The 14,530-nt window shown below is 31.8% G+C and overlaps 1 non-coding gene across 1 annotated transcript; it reads right to left on the bottom strand.

The window, feature by feature from the left end:
* Positions 1-265: 265 nt before the first annotated feature.
* LOC118606413 lies at positions 266-372 on the bottom strand. The gene has a single exon (XR_004952371.1). It is a non-coding gene; the product is annotated as a U6 spliceosomal RNA (small nuclear RNA).
* Between the last annotated feature and the right edge of the window lie 14,158 nt (positions 373-14,530).

Genomic DNA, 14,530 nt, shown 5'->3' with positions numbered 1-14,530 from the left:
TTGCTATTTACTAACTAAAAATACTGAAGAAAGCCTGGTGCTAGACTGAAAAAGTGTTGAATTGAGAGTCAAAAGAACTTAATTTGACATTTTTTGTTGTTTTTTTTTTGTTTATTTCTATTGCTGTCACTACATGTTTCAGTGTCCTTGAAAGCAAGGCATTTTAATTAATGAATTCATTAATATATATATATATTTTACTATACAATGAACTGTAAAATTTTACTTTTTAATTTGTCGAAAACACACTGTTTACAGGAACTTAAAAAACACAGAACACTTTATTCATTTCCATGTGACCCTTGAGCAGGGACCATGCTAATCAACTCTGTATCATTCCAATTTTAGTATATGTGCTGCCGAAGCAAGCACTTCATTTTATTTCTTAAATAAAGCTTTAAAGAAATACTGACTTTCTCATCTATAATAAATATTGATTAGACTAAGATGAGTAAATCTTTTGCAGCTATAAATTTTCATAAGCCAAACTCACATATCCAAGTGCTTTGTCAATATCTGTGCTTAGAAATCTAATCAGATAGATATCAATGATTACATGTTAACATATCAAAAAACAGATTTTTAAATTTCCTCCACACATCTGCTCCTCACTTAGTTTACTCAATCTCAGAACATAGCAATTAGTCTAGCCCCAAATCCTGAAGTCTTCCTTTCTTTGTTTTATTCTTTATACCCCACACCCATTTAATCAGAAAAATATGTTGATTCTTTCTTCAAAATAATCCTCACACTAACCACTTCTCTGTACTTTCCGTGTTTATGCTCTGCTCTAAGACTTTTTCATCTCTAGACTGGACCATTTGCACAGAGTTATGTTGAAGTCCTAACACTCCCGTACCTGAGAATGTGAGCTTGTTTGGAAAAAGAGCCTTTGGAAATGTAGTTAAATTAAGATGAGATCATTAAGGTGGGCCTTGGTCCAATATGACTAGTGTCCCTATAAAAGGGGAAATTTAGATACAGAGTCAGACAAACACAGATGGATAACGCCCCATGAAGATGAAGGTAAAACATCTGTGATGCATCTACAATTCAAAAAACACCAAAGATTGCAAAAAAATAAAATCACCATAAGCTAAGAAAGAGTCAGAGAACAGTTTCTCCTGCATAAACCTCTTAATGAACCTACCTTGCAGAAACCTAGGTTACAGACTTCTGGCCTCCAGAATTTTGAGATAATAATTTTCTCTAGTTTCTCTTGTTTAAGCCACCCAGACTGTGATAGTTTATTACATTAGCCCACTACATGTACTAAGTGGTCTTCCTGCTTTCCACCCTTTACTGTGGTCTATTCCATGACATGGTAGCTAGAAACAAATTTCTTTTAACATATTGGTGAAATCTTATTATACATTTATTAAAAACCCTCCTATATTTCTCCACAGGCTCCTGATCTACAGTTAAATTCTCTCTCCACTATTTTTTCTCTGATGTCATTTCTTACTACTGTCCTCCAAAGCCAGTTTGATCCGGTCAGACTGGTCTCCTTGATTTACTTCAAATGCATCAAACGATTCTCATTTTACAATTGTTTCCACTTTTTAGTATGTTCTTTCTCAATATACCCACCTTACTATGGCTCTCACTTTCTGTTTCTGTTCAACTGTTATCTTTGTAATGAGTTCTTTTCTATCCTTTTATGTAAAATAATACTCAACTCCTCTATTTCCATAAGCTGATTTATTCCTTTATTTTTTATAGTCTCTATCATTGTTTGACAATACAATATGTTTATTTTATTATTTATATATTTTTCATGAGTATTATGAGAGCATGGTTGTAGTTTGTCTGTTTTTAATTTTTAGTACCCCAGTAATTACAAGAATTCCTGGCATGTAAGAAGTGCCTAATTACCATTCATTGGTTGATAGAATAATCACATTTGGAATCAGCAAATATGATTTTTGAGGTAAAAAGAAAAAGATTTAAAAATGGGGCCAATAAGAGCAAGTACATATGGGCTAATTATATATAAACCGGTGTGAATTTGCAGCATTACATTCATGTAACCAACACACCTATATAAATGTCTTTTGTGAACCAAGTGCCATCCTATATACTAGAGGTACAAATATGAAGACAGCATGGCCTCTACATCTGGCATAGGTGAAAGGTCGACTGCAAAGCATAAAGATAGATTCAATACTAGAAATGAGAACAAAGTCCTATGGTATCACAAATGGAGCACCAATTACTTTTGAACAAAGTACTTAAAGGAGGTTTCGCAAAAAGGGAATACTTAAGCCAAGCAGTTTGGGAAGTTTGGTGGTGGTAGTGGCGGTGGTGGTAGGTGGCATGTGGAAAGATGACTATTTCAAGCTGTGGACAGAGCGTGTGAAAATACATGGTAGACTCACTCATGCTGCTAGAAGAGGTAATATTCGTTAGCAGGTTTCTATGCAGCTGTGTGTTCCTGGCTCCCTACTTCACTGCTCAGCAGCCGACCCTCTCCAGAAACACTGGAATCTCTGACACCCAAGAAGCAAATCATAGGAGGCTTCTGCTTTTAGAGAAGTCCCAGATTCCCTTTATTTAAATGTTCTACAAGCCAATAAGACAGGAATCCAATGAAGTAGGAGCTGAATTTTGACTCTTCAATTTAGCAGCTGAGTTGTATGTCCAGCTGGATTCTGCTGCTAGATGACTCTATACGACTGAATCCCAGCTTCCTGTGCCAGCAGGAGAGAGCCAAAAATGGAGTCTGGCCTCAACTTGTAAGATCTTACATACATATTTTTGTATTTTTCCTTTCTATTAGTGTAATTCCAAATATTTCACAACATTAATATTTTACTGTCCCTTTTCTTGTTGTGAGTATATAAGGCAGAAATGCTGAGAGTCGACATCTCTTGATAAGCTTATCAATACCCATTGTATGATTCAGTGTTTTAAAACATCTCTTTGTTGATATTCAGTGTAATGTTAACCTTCACAAATGCTCTGTCTGTCTACACTGGCAAAATTGAATTTAACACTTAGTAAACTAGGAATTCTGTTGTTTCTGGGTACTAATCCTGGTTCTATAATTCATCATTGTGTGTTTTAAAACAAGGCATTTAAACATTCTTTTAGTATCTACATCTATTTCAACAAGGAGCTTGGACTTGAGATTCATTGTTCTGTGATTCTAGAAAGTAAAAAAAAAAAAAAAAGACTTCAAATGAAATTGAAAATAGTTTACAATCACCATCAGTAGTTACTTGAAAGGCACTGAGTTTTTTGTGTCCATTTATTTTAAATATTAACTTTTCAGATGTATGAATCCTTATTTTTTCTAGTTCTCTGTATCTATTACTCAGCAGCCATCCCATCATGGTTAGAATGATGAATTTAAAGAATTTATAATTTTACATATAGAATTAATGGGGTGTGTGTGTGTGTGTGTGTGTGCGCGCACGCGCGCGTCTGTCTGTCTGTCTGTTTGTTGTATGTCTCAGGCAGGGGTTAGTTAAATTTACTAGGGGTTGCTTTGCAAGTAAATCGAAGCAAGTTTGCTCTTTCACCATAGCTGTTATAAATATGAGCATGACTTAAATGGGAGGCCGGTGGTGATTTCACCTTACTGCTACATTTAGCTGCTTTTAAAGATCTTAAAAAGTGTTTAAAATTCCCTGTGCCTGACACACCATTGTTTCACTGTGTTTGAAATGATAGGCAATACTGACTAAAAACCTTACTTTTATTTCCTTGATGGATGGAACCTTGTGCCTCTGTATTCCATTTTGATCCCAGAAAGGCTAAATGACTCTGAAATCACATGAGAACAAATATTCATTCCCTCACAATACTCTGTCATTGCCCCCCACAGCCCTGGTGGCATATTTAGCTACATTTAAGATTTAGAGTAATTTAAGATATATTTCTCTGGAAAATAAACAGAGCATATCTTCCTAATGAAATACAAGTTCATTTAAAAAGAGAGTTGTTAGAAAGAATAGAATTTGGGGTAGAAGAATATATTTGGGTAATAAAAAACAATGGTAACGATTACTAATTAAAAAAAGTTCAGGCATATATTGTTTATCTCTTTTTTGTTAAGAAAACATACTTTATTTTCCTTTTGTTTATTTTTGTTATTTTCCAACACACTGTATATCGATGTGATATCTAGTTTATATTTGGGAATATAGGAATCAATTCTTTTAAATAAAAAAAAATAGTGAATAAAAATTTTTAAAAATCTAACGTCATTACTAAGCTCATACAATTTCAAAGAGGAATGTTTTTCATTGAATTATAGTTGATATATAATATTATATTAGCTTCAGATGTACAACATAGTGATTCTATATTTTTATGCATTATGAAATTACTTTCATAAGTCGTTACCTTCCGTCGCCATACAAAATTATTACAATATTATTGACAATATTCCCTAAGCTGTATATTAAATCTCTGTAATTTTATTTATTTTGCAACTGGAATATTGTACCTCTTAATCTCCTTCGCTTATTTTGCCCATCTCCTCATGCCTATCCTTTTTGGCAATCATCAGTTTTTTCTCTGTGTCTATGAGTCTGGCTTTGTTTTGTTTTGTTTGTTCATTTTGTTTTCTAGGTTCCACATATAAGTAAAATTATGTAAAATTAGTCTTTCTCTAGCTGACATATTTCACTTAGCATAATACTCTCTAGGTACACTTATATTGTTGAAAATAAAAAGATTTAATTTCTTTGTATGGCCGAGTAATATTCTACACTTTCTCTCTCTATACACACACACACACACACACACACACACACACACACACACACACATACACATATATATATACATATATATAGCCGAGTAATATTCTATTATATATACAAACATGTATGTGTATATATACATATATGTACAAATACATGATGCTGAATAAAAGGGTAGATATATTGCATCCTTGTTTTGTTCCTGATCTTAGACAAAAAAGCTTTCTGCTTTTCAACAACGAGTATGATGTTAGATGTGGGTTTGTCCTATATGTCCCTTATTATGTTGAGGTACATTTTCTCTATGCTCACTTTTTTAAGAATGTTTTCATAAATCAATGATGAATTTGGCCAGATGTTTTTTTTTCTATGTCTGTCGAGCTAATCATATGATTTTTATCTTTTGTTTTGTTAATGTGATTATCATATTGATTGATTTGAGTATATCAAACCATCCTTGCTTCCCTGGAATAAATCCTACTTGATCATAGGTCTGATACTTTTGATGGGCTGCTGAATTCATTTTGCTTATATTGTGTTGATAATTTTTACATCTATGTTTATCAGGGATATTAACCTGTAATTTCTCTCTTTTTTTGTAAATTTTTTGTCTAGATTTGGTATTAGGGTAATGATGGCCTTATAAAATGAGTTTGGAAGTATACCTTTGAAATAAGAATCTTTATATATTAAGACAAATTTTGAATTATCTCATTTGATGACATTTCTATGTGTGCTATATTCACTGTCACATAACCCAGTAATGTTATTGCTACTGGATTCAAACCTAGTTTACATGATTTTAGACCATTTACCCATATTATTTCTTTTTTAAAAAATATTTTACAACTCGATCCCATCTCTGATAACATTGTCTTGGTTTCTATTCATGCTTTAAAGACAGTTTAGAAAATATGATTCTGACAAGCATTTAAAAGACACATATGATTATAACGAGCAATATATTATAGTTGTATGTGAAGGAATTAAGTAATTTAAAATACACAGATCCTGGAATCTCCCCTCTTTCCTGACAACCAAGGTTAAGCATGATTTCTTGGCTGCAATGATGAAGGCTATTTTTAAGCAGTTTTGCAGACTCAATTCTGTACACCTCAATTAATATGTCTTCTGAGTGTGGGAGGTGGGCATCGCTTTTGTAATAATGTTTATATTAAGATACACAAATAAAATTTTTATAAATCTGCAAAACAGCTGCATTTATTTGCAGCTGTTGGTGACAAAAATACTCTGAGGATGGCTTTTATACATTTCTGCTTAGTTGACAATAAGCAGAAACCAGACTAAGCACAATTAGAATGACAGGACATGTTATGCTCCTCAGTTCAAGTTCCTCATCTGCTCTCACACCCCCTTGATGTGTATGCTCTGAAACTCCTGCTTGAAGAATTCAGTGCCCCTTATTTTCTACTTTCGTTTAACAGGTTTAATGTCCATTAGGACACTTTTGAATTGATTGACTTATTGCTCTTTTCATGAAAGGATTTCAAGTGTGCTCCTAATTCAACCTTAAAATCTTCAGTCTTTTATCTCTAATTGTGGAATAAGTGCTATAAATTCATGAGCAGGTGGCTCACAGAGTTGTTAAAATATCCCAGTCACAAAATACAGTCAGTTCTGCTACAATATTTGTTTTGAGAAGAGAATTTGTTTCAATGTGATTGATATATTAGGGAACATTTTAAGCATAATGCAAATTTCACATTTGTTGATATGTGATTTTCTCTTTCAGAAACACTGTTCGACTCAGAAAACTGCACTCAGTGAATAAGCTGCTGCATTAGGATACATAAAATTCAGACACACATACCTCAAGTATCTACCAGCTACCTCAGTTCACCATGTGTACTATGAACTACACCCATACACATCTTGTGCTACAAGTTTTGTCTCATTTCTGAGAACACTCCTTCTACCATTTAATAGTAACTCACAGGGTTTTGTTGTTTTGTTGCTCACTTCCACACACAAACTCCACTTTTTTGGGAGGGGAGGGGGTAAAGTGCCATCTACATTGTAGTATTTATGTACTTATAAAGCAGTTAATGATGGCATATAAAAATATGCCATAATTTTTATTAACGTCTTATTTTTTAGGGCATCATTGAAAAAAATTTTGGCTGTTGAGGATCTGTGTTTTTTGTTGCATTATTTTGCATAGATAAATGATTTTTAGAAACATATTTATCATGATAGAAGAACTGACTGTATGAAGTTTTCTGCATTCCCAAGAGTATCTATTATTTTTCTAGGGAAGATATCTAACAATGCCTTCTTGGAACTTTTCTGAAAACTTCTCATCCTTGACTGGGAGTTCATGTCAACTCCCTCTTGCTACCTAAAGACTAAAGTTTTTTTTTGTTTTGTTTTGTTTTTTTTTCTAAACTTGAGAACAGATATAAAGTGTCTTGAACGTTATTCTAAAGGGTTTGACTTTTACTGAGAAGTCAAGTGGTACTCTCAAAGAAGTTTAAGCTGTAGAATGACTGAGGTTATGATGTAAATCAAGCCCATGCATGTGAGGATTTTGTGTAAAAGTCTCTTCCAGGACACTGATTGTGTCTCAACAGCCTGTGAACTCCTGGAGGACAAAGATTGTCTTATTATCTCTGAAGATTCAATGCCAGATATCCTGCCTTAACTGGAAAGGCTGAAAGAGTTCACTTAACTGAATTCCAACAGTACAAATGTGGATTCATTCTCAAAATTGTCACCAAGAGACACTTAAAAAGTGTTAATAATGGTGTAGATAATCAATTTTTCCACTTATGCAAGAGAGCATTATCAAACACTGTGGGAAAAAATGGTTCACATTGTGAATTAAAACAAAAATTATTTTTAATTTATCATAACTAGGTATTTGAGCTCCTGTTTTATGCTTAATAATACTGGGCACAGTACCATTCCCTATCAGGATAGGATTGGGTTGATAATCATTCAGTTCATCAGAAAACCAATTAATCAAAATATTTCACTTCCTCTTAAGCGTTCTAAGTGTCTGTTGTATATAGTTTAATGTGTTCACACTTTGGATTTTTTTCAAGAATTTTGGAATGATTATAATTATTATAAGATTCTCTAGAAATGAAAATATCAAAAGTCCAATCATATGCAATATTTATACAGTTATAACTACAAAAAAATAAAAAGAAAAGTAAAACTATAGAGATTATAGAATCATGAATATGGCTTACTCTAAATGTAGTCTCTGCTGCATAACTCTGACTTCATTTCAATTAAGTCCATATTACAACTCCCCAGGTGTGTAGCCCATCTGCTCTTCATGGAAGGCAATGCCACCCAAGATCCTGCCTCTCTTCCTTGCCAATTAGTCTCCAAAATGCATTTTATATGAGTGTTGCAGAGCCTTGGATAGATGTGAAGATTTGAACCTTCTATAGTGTTGCTGAAATCTGGTTTAAACATATACTAACAAAGGAATGCAAAGAGTAAATATCAATATAGGAATTTAGAAATTACTATAAACGTACATTTTTATTCCTTAAGTGGTTAAATAAATTTGAAATGATATTTTTCCAGGCTTAAAATAGATGAGTCATCTAATAATAAATTCATTTTTGTAATAATGTTATCTTTCTCTACCCTATGTCTCACTGAAATTCAAATATAAGAGAGTTTTCCAAACATCATTTAAATACATATAAACTAACCATAGTCCTGTCATACACATTGACCTCCCTGTGTGTTCTACATGTTTTTCAGCTGTTCTAAATGATTGTATTTGACACCAAATATTTTTAATTGCCTTATTTCATGATTCTGAGTGGCAAAAATAAAACCAAACTAGGATTATTTAGGACAAATGGTAAAGGAAGAAAGCCTAAGGCAAATTGGCTGTGTTGCTTTCAGAAGAAGCCACTGGAGAGTGACAATTCAAGCTATGAAATAATTGATTGGGGAAACAGAATTTGGGGAAGCTCAATCAAACACATTAATATGCTGTTATATGTCCCAGAATTAGGTATCCTGAACATAGTCTCCCACCTTCGATATATTTACCCTAGTTTCTACCTGAATGTCCAATTGTCATGGAATAGATAACTTAATTTGAAGGTATAATGCCATTAAATAATAATCTAACAATTTAAAAAATGAGAACCGAAATTATGATTTTTATTATGATTGGATATAGTATTTAAGTGGGAGTTAATAAGAATCCCACATTAGTAATTATTTCTACTTCAACTTTTTGAAAAATTTATTTTAGGTTACTATTATAAGTACAGTAGTCCCCTCTCATTTATGGGAGATACATTCCAAAACCTCCAATGGATACCTGAAACTCCGGCTGGTATTAAACTTTATATATACTATGTTTTTTTTTTTTCCTACGAACCTACATATCTTCCACTTAAAAGAACACTTTATGGTTTCTCTTTGGCATATCTGAGTTCCTAGCATCACTACTCTTGTGCTTTGGGACCATTATTATAAAGAAAAATAAGCATTACTTGAATACAAGCACTGCAGTACTACACCAGCTGATCTGATAACCGAGATGCCTACTAAGTAACTATTTGGCAGTACCATATACAGCACGAATACACATACACGGGACAAAGGAATGACTTATGTCCCAGACATGACGGAACAAGACAGCATGAGATTTCATCGCATTATTCAGAACAGTATGAAATTTAAAACTTATGAATTTTTGATTTCTGAAAACCTCCATTTAATATTTCCAGATCTCGGTGTCTGAGGATAACTGAAACTTTAGAAAATGCAACCATTAATAAGGGTGGGATTACTGCACAGATTAATCTATTGTTACAAAAAGACCTCAAATAGCAGAGATTTGAAAAAAAATAGAATTATATCTCTTACCTGTGACAATTCACAGGTAAGCCAGAGTTACAGGTCAGGTAGACAATTCTGATGTGTGAAGTCATACAGGGATCATATTCATTTCTCTCCACCATTTTGAAGGAAATTTTCCTTGCCTTCATGGTTAAAGCTAGCTATACACATTTTTGTGTTTCTATCAATGAGAGAGAAATGAGGAGATGAAGCACAATTTCCTTTTTAAAAGGTGTGATCCAGGAATTGCATGAACAATTTCCCATTCTTGCAAATGAGGCTGAGAAATACAGCATTCTGTTATGCAAAGGAAGAAGGGAATAATGGATACCGGAGCAACCTCACTATACCTACTACTTAGCTATTTGTTAATTTTGTCTTTTTACTAATTTACCATTAAATATATTATATCTAGTTATTTGCTGCTTAAAATTATTTAATGGTGCACTATATTTCATTTCCTACAAACCCGCAAGATCACAAGGCCCTGTAGACTCTGGCTCTTCCGTATGACTCGTAACGCTTTATATGTTCTCTTCCTGACTTCCTATTTTCCAACTGCAAAAACCTACTTTCTTTTTTGTTAACATCTCGATCTCCCTTTTCTGTTTCTTTGTTCTTACTATACTTTCATTAAGAAATGTTCTTCCCATAATTCTATGTATAATTGACTCCTTCTTGTCCTTGAGAGTGCAGCTTAACTATTACTTCTTCAGATCTCTTTTCATTACTCTGCCTGGTTTCTCTGTATCTCCACCATTTTTACAATTCACTTATAGCATGTATACTATCAATTATTATCTTGTTTATTTACTTTTTATGTGTTTATATTAGGTTTTCCTTTAGAATATAAGCTCTAAGGAGGCACATATCTCATTTGTTTTGTTTCTGATATAAACCAATTTATAGAATAGTTGTAGTTACTGAAACTACTATAGTAGATACTCAACAAATACTTTTGCAATTAGCAAATAAATATATAATTGTCAGCATGTAATGTGCATATACAAATATAATGCTTATAGTATCTGTCTGAAATCTGCTGTCAAAGTAATGTCTGCTTTTTTCTTCATATCTTATTAAGGATTAAAAACATGATGTAAAAAGGTGAGGTACAGTGCATCATCTACCTCATCTGAGATGTAGGCAGCCTCTTGACTCTACTAGGGTCTACACAATCTGAAGCAATGTAATAATATGCTTAGCTGCAGCGTGACATTGTATTTTTTGTTAAGACTGTGTTACCAATGCATTTTCATTTGTTTTATACCATAGCCATAGAACTCTACTGACTAAATCCTGAACAAGCATTCAGAAGTAGAATCAAATATTTGGTGATTTGCAAACAAAAACCAATCTGTACTATTGACTAAAAATAAATAGCTACTTCTGAATCATACTAAATAATCTTCAAATAACAAAAGCAACAAACTGTTCTAGAAGAAATGTAATAAATATAGTGACAAAATCTTAAAAATAACATATAATTCCAACAAATATTTGCACATATACTTATAGTTTATAGAATTTTTTAAAGGACTATGTCACATTTTGTTCTTCATCCTCTGAGTCATGAAATAATTCAATATAGTGAAACTTAACATTTATTTCCTTCTGTTGTTTATGCTTTCAAATTGTATTGTTGATTTAAATTCTTTGCAAGACCACTTACAAAGAAAGAGAGGAATAATCAACATGTGGTGAAAAAAATAGTTTGTAGGCCTTCTCAGACCAGCAGACTGGATAGCAAAATAGCAGAAAATTTTCTAGTATGTAGCTCAAGTTCATCTATTTGACCTAAAAAATGATCAACTTAGAAGATTTCCCTTGATTCATTTCTCAGTTATCTGAGTGATGGCAGGATAGCAGAATCAACATTAGACAGAACTTTCTGGAAAAATCTCCAAATTAACAAATTTCCAAAGTAAAAGCCTTGGGATACATAAATAGGGGGATCTCTGAATCCCACGACAATCACAGTGATAACCCCCAAAGCTCAATGGTGATTCTAGTAAAAACAATTACAATTGTATTATTATCATACTTGTATTGACAACAACATATCAATGTAATAAAAATAATAATATTTTCTTTCTTATAGCCTAACAAAAATGACAAAAACATTTTATATCCATCTGGGGGTGAATTCAAATAAGGAAATACTCTTAAAATATAACTGTTACTTTCCTCTTTTAAAAAATGCACCTTAATTCCAAAAATTGTTCTGCATGTTATTACTACTACAAAGATCTCTTTACATAATAAAGTAAGTAAATATTGGACATAGAGACAAGCCCATTGACTCAAAGTATCTACGATGTTCACAGCCATCTTCTGAGGAAACAACCTCAACTATTCCTTGAGCATAAGTAGTTGTGCTTTTTGTTCTCACCCCTTGACACATCGGCCAAGTCCGATTGGATCTGTTCAGATGTTTTCTCACCAAGAGATGTGATTGTGAAACACACAAAGGGAAATTAATATAAAGAAGTTGTAGCAGAAAAAAATAAGCCAATAAGTTGAGGGAGAGTGATGCAGTAAAGAACAATATAAGGAAAACCAGAGGCAAAAGCATGAGTCACTAAGGCCATGGTCATCAAACTTGACTATACCTTAAAATCATTCAAGGCATATTTGAAAAATCTCAGTTTCCAGGATATATCCTATATCAATTAAATCAGAATGTCTGGAAAGGGATTCAGTGATAAGTACTTTTTAAAACTCCCAGCTGATTCCAATGTACAGCCAATATGGAGAATCACATGATGGAGTAATGGGGAAACCTCACTGAAGGCAAAAGAGATCAAGCACCATGATATCATTAAGATAGCTATTCCATTTTGAATGTAGTCGGGATACAGTTGTATTCTCTATGAAGCCTGAAAATTTAACTCCTGTTTTGTTTTTCTGTGTTTCCTTGTTCAGTCAAGGTATCTTTATAATAAATCTGAGATAACTTGAGTGTACACATAATTTTTACAAACTGCAAGGACTTAAAAAATGTGACAATTTTAAACCAAATCCGGACACTGTATTATTATATTAAATAAATAAAAGCCAAATAAGAAAACAAGAACTTATTGTCCTTAATCATTTGGTGGACCCACTGTAACTTTTCCAAAATTAATATAGTAGAAAAGATTTAGAAAATATTATTTTTAGAATTGTGAAAATGTGTTTGAACAAACACTAAATCTAAGATTAAAGTACCAAATAAAATCATTCAAGGCATATTTTCCACTAAAAAAAAATTTAGAAATGCACTTTAAAAATAAAACAAAAAAGTATTTGTGATATAGAATGAAGACTTATGACTCAGAATTTAAACAAGGATGTGAGAACTGAAAATATTAAAAATTATTTTAAATGTTAACAAATACACTACTGAGTTTACATTGAGGAATTATATGATACCCAGTTTGGTTTAAATATATATATATATGTATATATATACACATATATATGTATATATATAAATATTAGCATATACATATATATACATATATATATACACACATATACATATATATGTATATGCTAATATTTAAATACCAGATGTAATTTTGTGCACCTAAATCCATTCATTCTGCTATGTGCAAATGAAAGACATACTTTTGTATTTTAATTAAATATAGAATGTATAATTAGTCTTTATGGCAAGAGTATGACTTAAGTGCATATTTAATTTTTGCAATAAATGTAGACTTAGGACTGAAGTTGTATGTTAACATCATAAATGGATTTTTTTCTAAAGTTTTATTAATGTTTTTTCAACCTGTTTTTTATTTTCCTAAGAAATGCTACCACTTGCATAAACTGGTCAGATTTTCAACTTAGTTAAAGACAAACATTAATGGCACATCAATGTTGAGAAAAATTGGTATTTATTACAAAAAATATACCAATAGTGACTACTGAAATTTCAACACAAGTGTATTGCTTCAGGTTTTACGTTTCATTCCATCATAGTTTTGAACTACTTTTAATATTTACTTTCTTCCTCACTCTTAATATTGTGACCAAAAGATGAAGTATTCCAGATGTGCTAAAATATTAGTGACATACATACTAACTTTTGCCTTACTTAAGGTTAGTTATGAAATTGCATAAATAAAAGTATTTTAAAAACAAATCTATGTATAATGATGGTAATAACAATGTTACCAGTGCTTTAATTTTTTTTTTTTTTTGCAAATATACATGTCATAAAAAATTCTGGAACTTTTTCAGAACATATCTAATATATGATTAAAATTTCATTCTACTTTAAAATAAAAATATTTTTAAAGAAGCAAAATCTCTAACTCTTAGTATCATAATATTTTTTGCATATTTCCAAAATAAGCAAATAATTACAGCCAAAAAGATTATGGTGGTTGTGGAGGACTCATAGGGGAATACATCTACTAACAAATTAATCTGACGGAATTAAAAAAAAAAAAAAAGAATAATATAACTACACTGAAAGGACTAGAAAAAGATTAAACTAACCTAACTAGTTTTGGAAAACAAGATCTTGAAGGGTTGTTTTAAGGCTAAAGACAAAAAAGAACCAACAACATAACTCTACATATATGCTGAACTATAGTTTGTAAATATATTTCTGCTGCCTGGTAGAAAAAGAAATTTTAGTTTCTGAACTCAATAACTTCATAAAAATAAGAAAAATAATTATTTTTATAAGTATATTAACCATATAAAAATATGACTATGATCTTCAGAGAATATTAGAGATTTTCACAGTTTATTTGGAAAGCCAATTTTTTTAATTCAAAATATATTGTGTCTGTAGTTCTAATAATTTCTGAAAAAAGAACATAATTGTTTCTATGTAATAAACAAATTAGTCATGAGATTCACTGTGATCTTTTCCAGTAATGCGGAAAATGGATTTTTATGAAAATGATTGGACCAAACTCCAAGATGCTATTAATCTTAGATTAAGATAAAAGAAAAATCAGATATCTTTTTAAATT

This window comes from Rousettus aegyptiacus, unplaced genomic scaffold, assembly GCF_014176215.1.
Source record: "Rousettus aegyptiacus isolate mRouAeg1 unplaced genomic scaffold, mRouAeg1.p scaffold_m13_p_1, whole genome shotgun sequence".
Lineage (NCBI taxonomy): Eukaryota > Metazoa > Chordata > Mammalia > Chiroptera > Pteropodidae > Rousettus > Rousettus aegyptiacus.
This window is presented reverse-complemented; position numbering and strand designations above follow the sequence as displayed.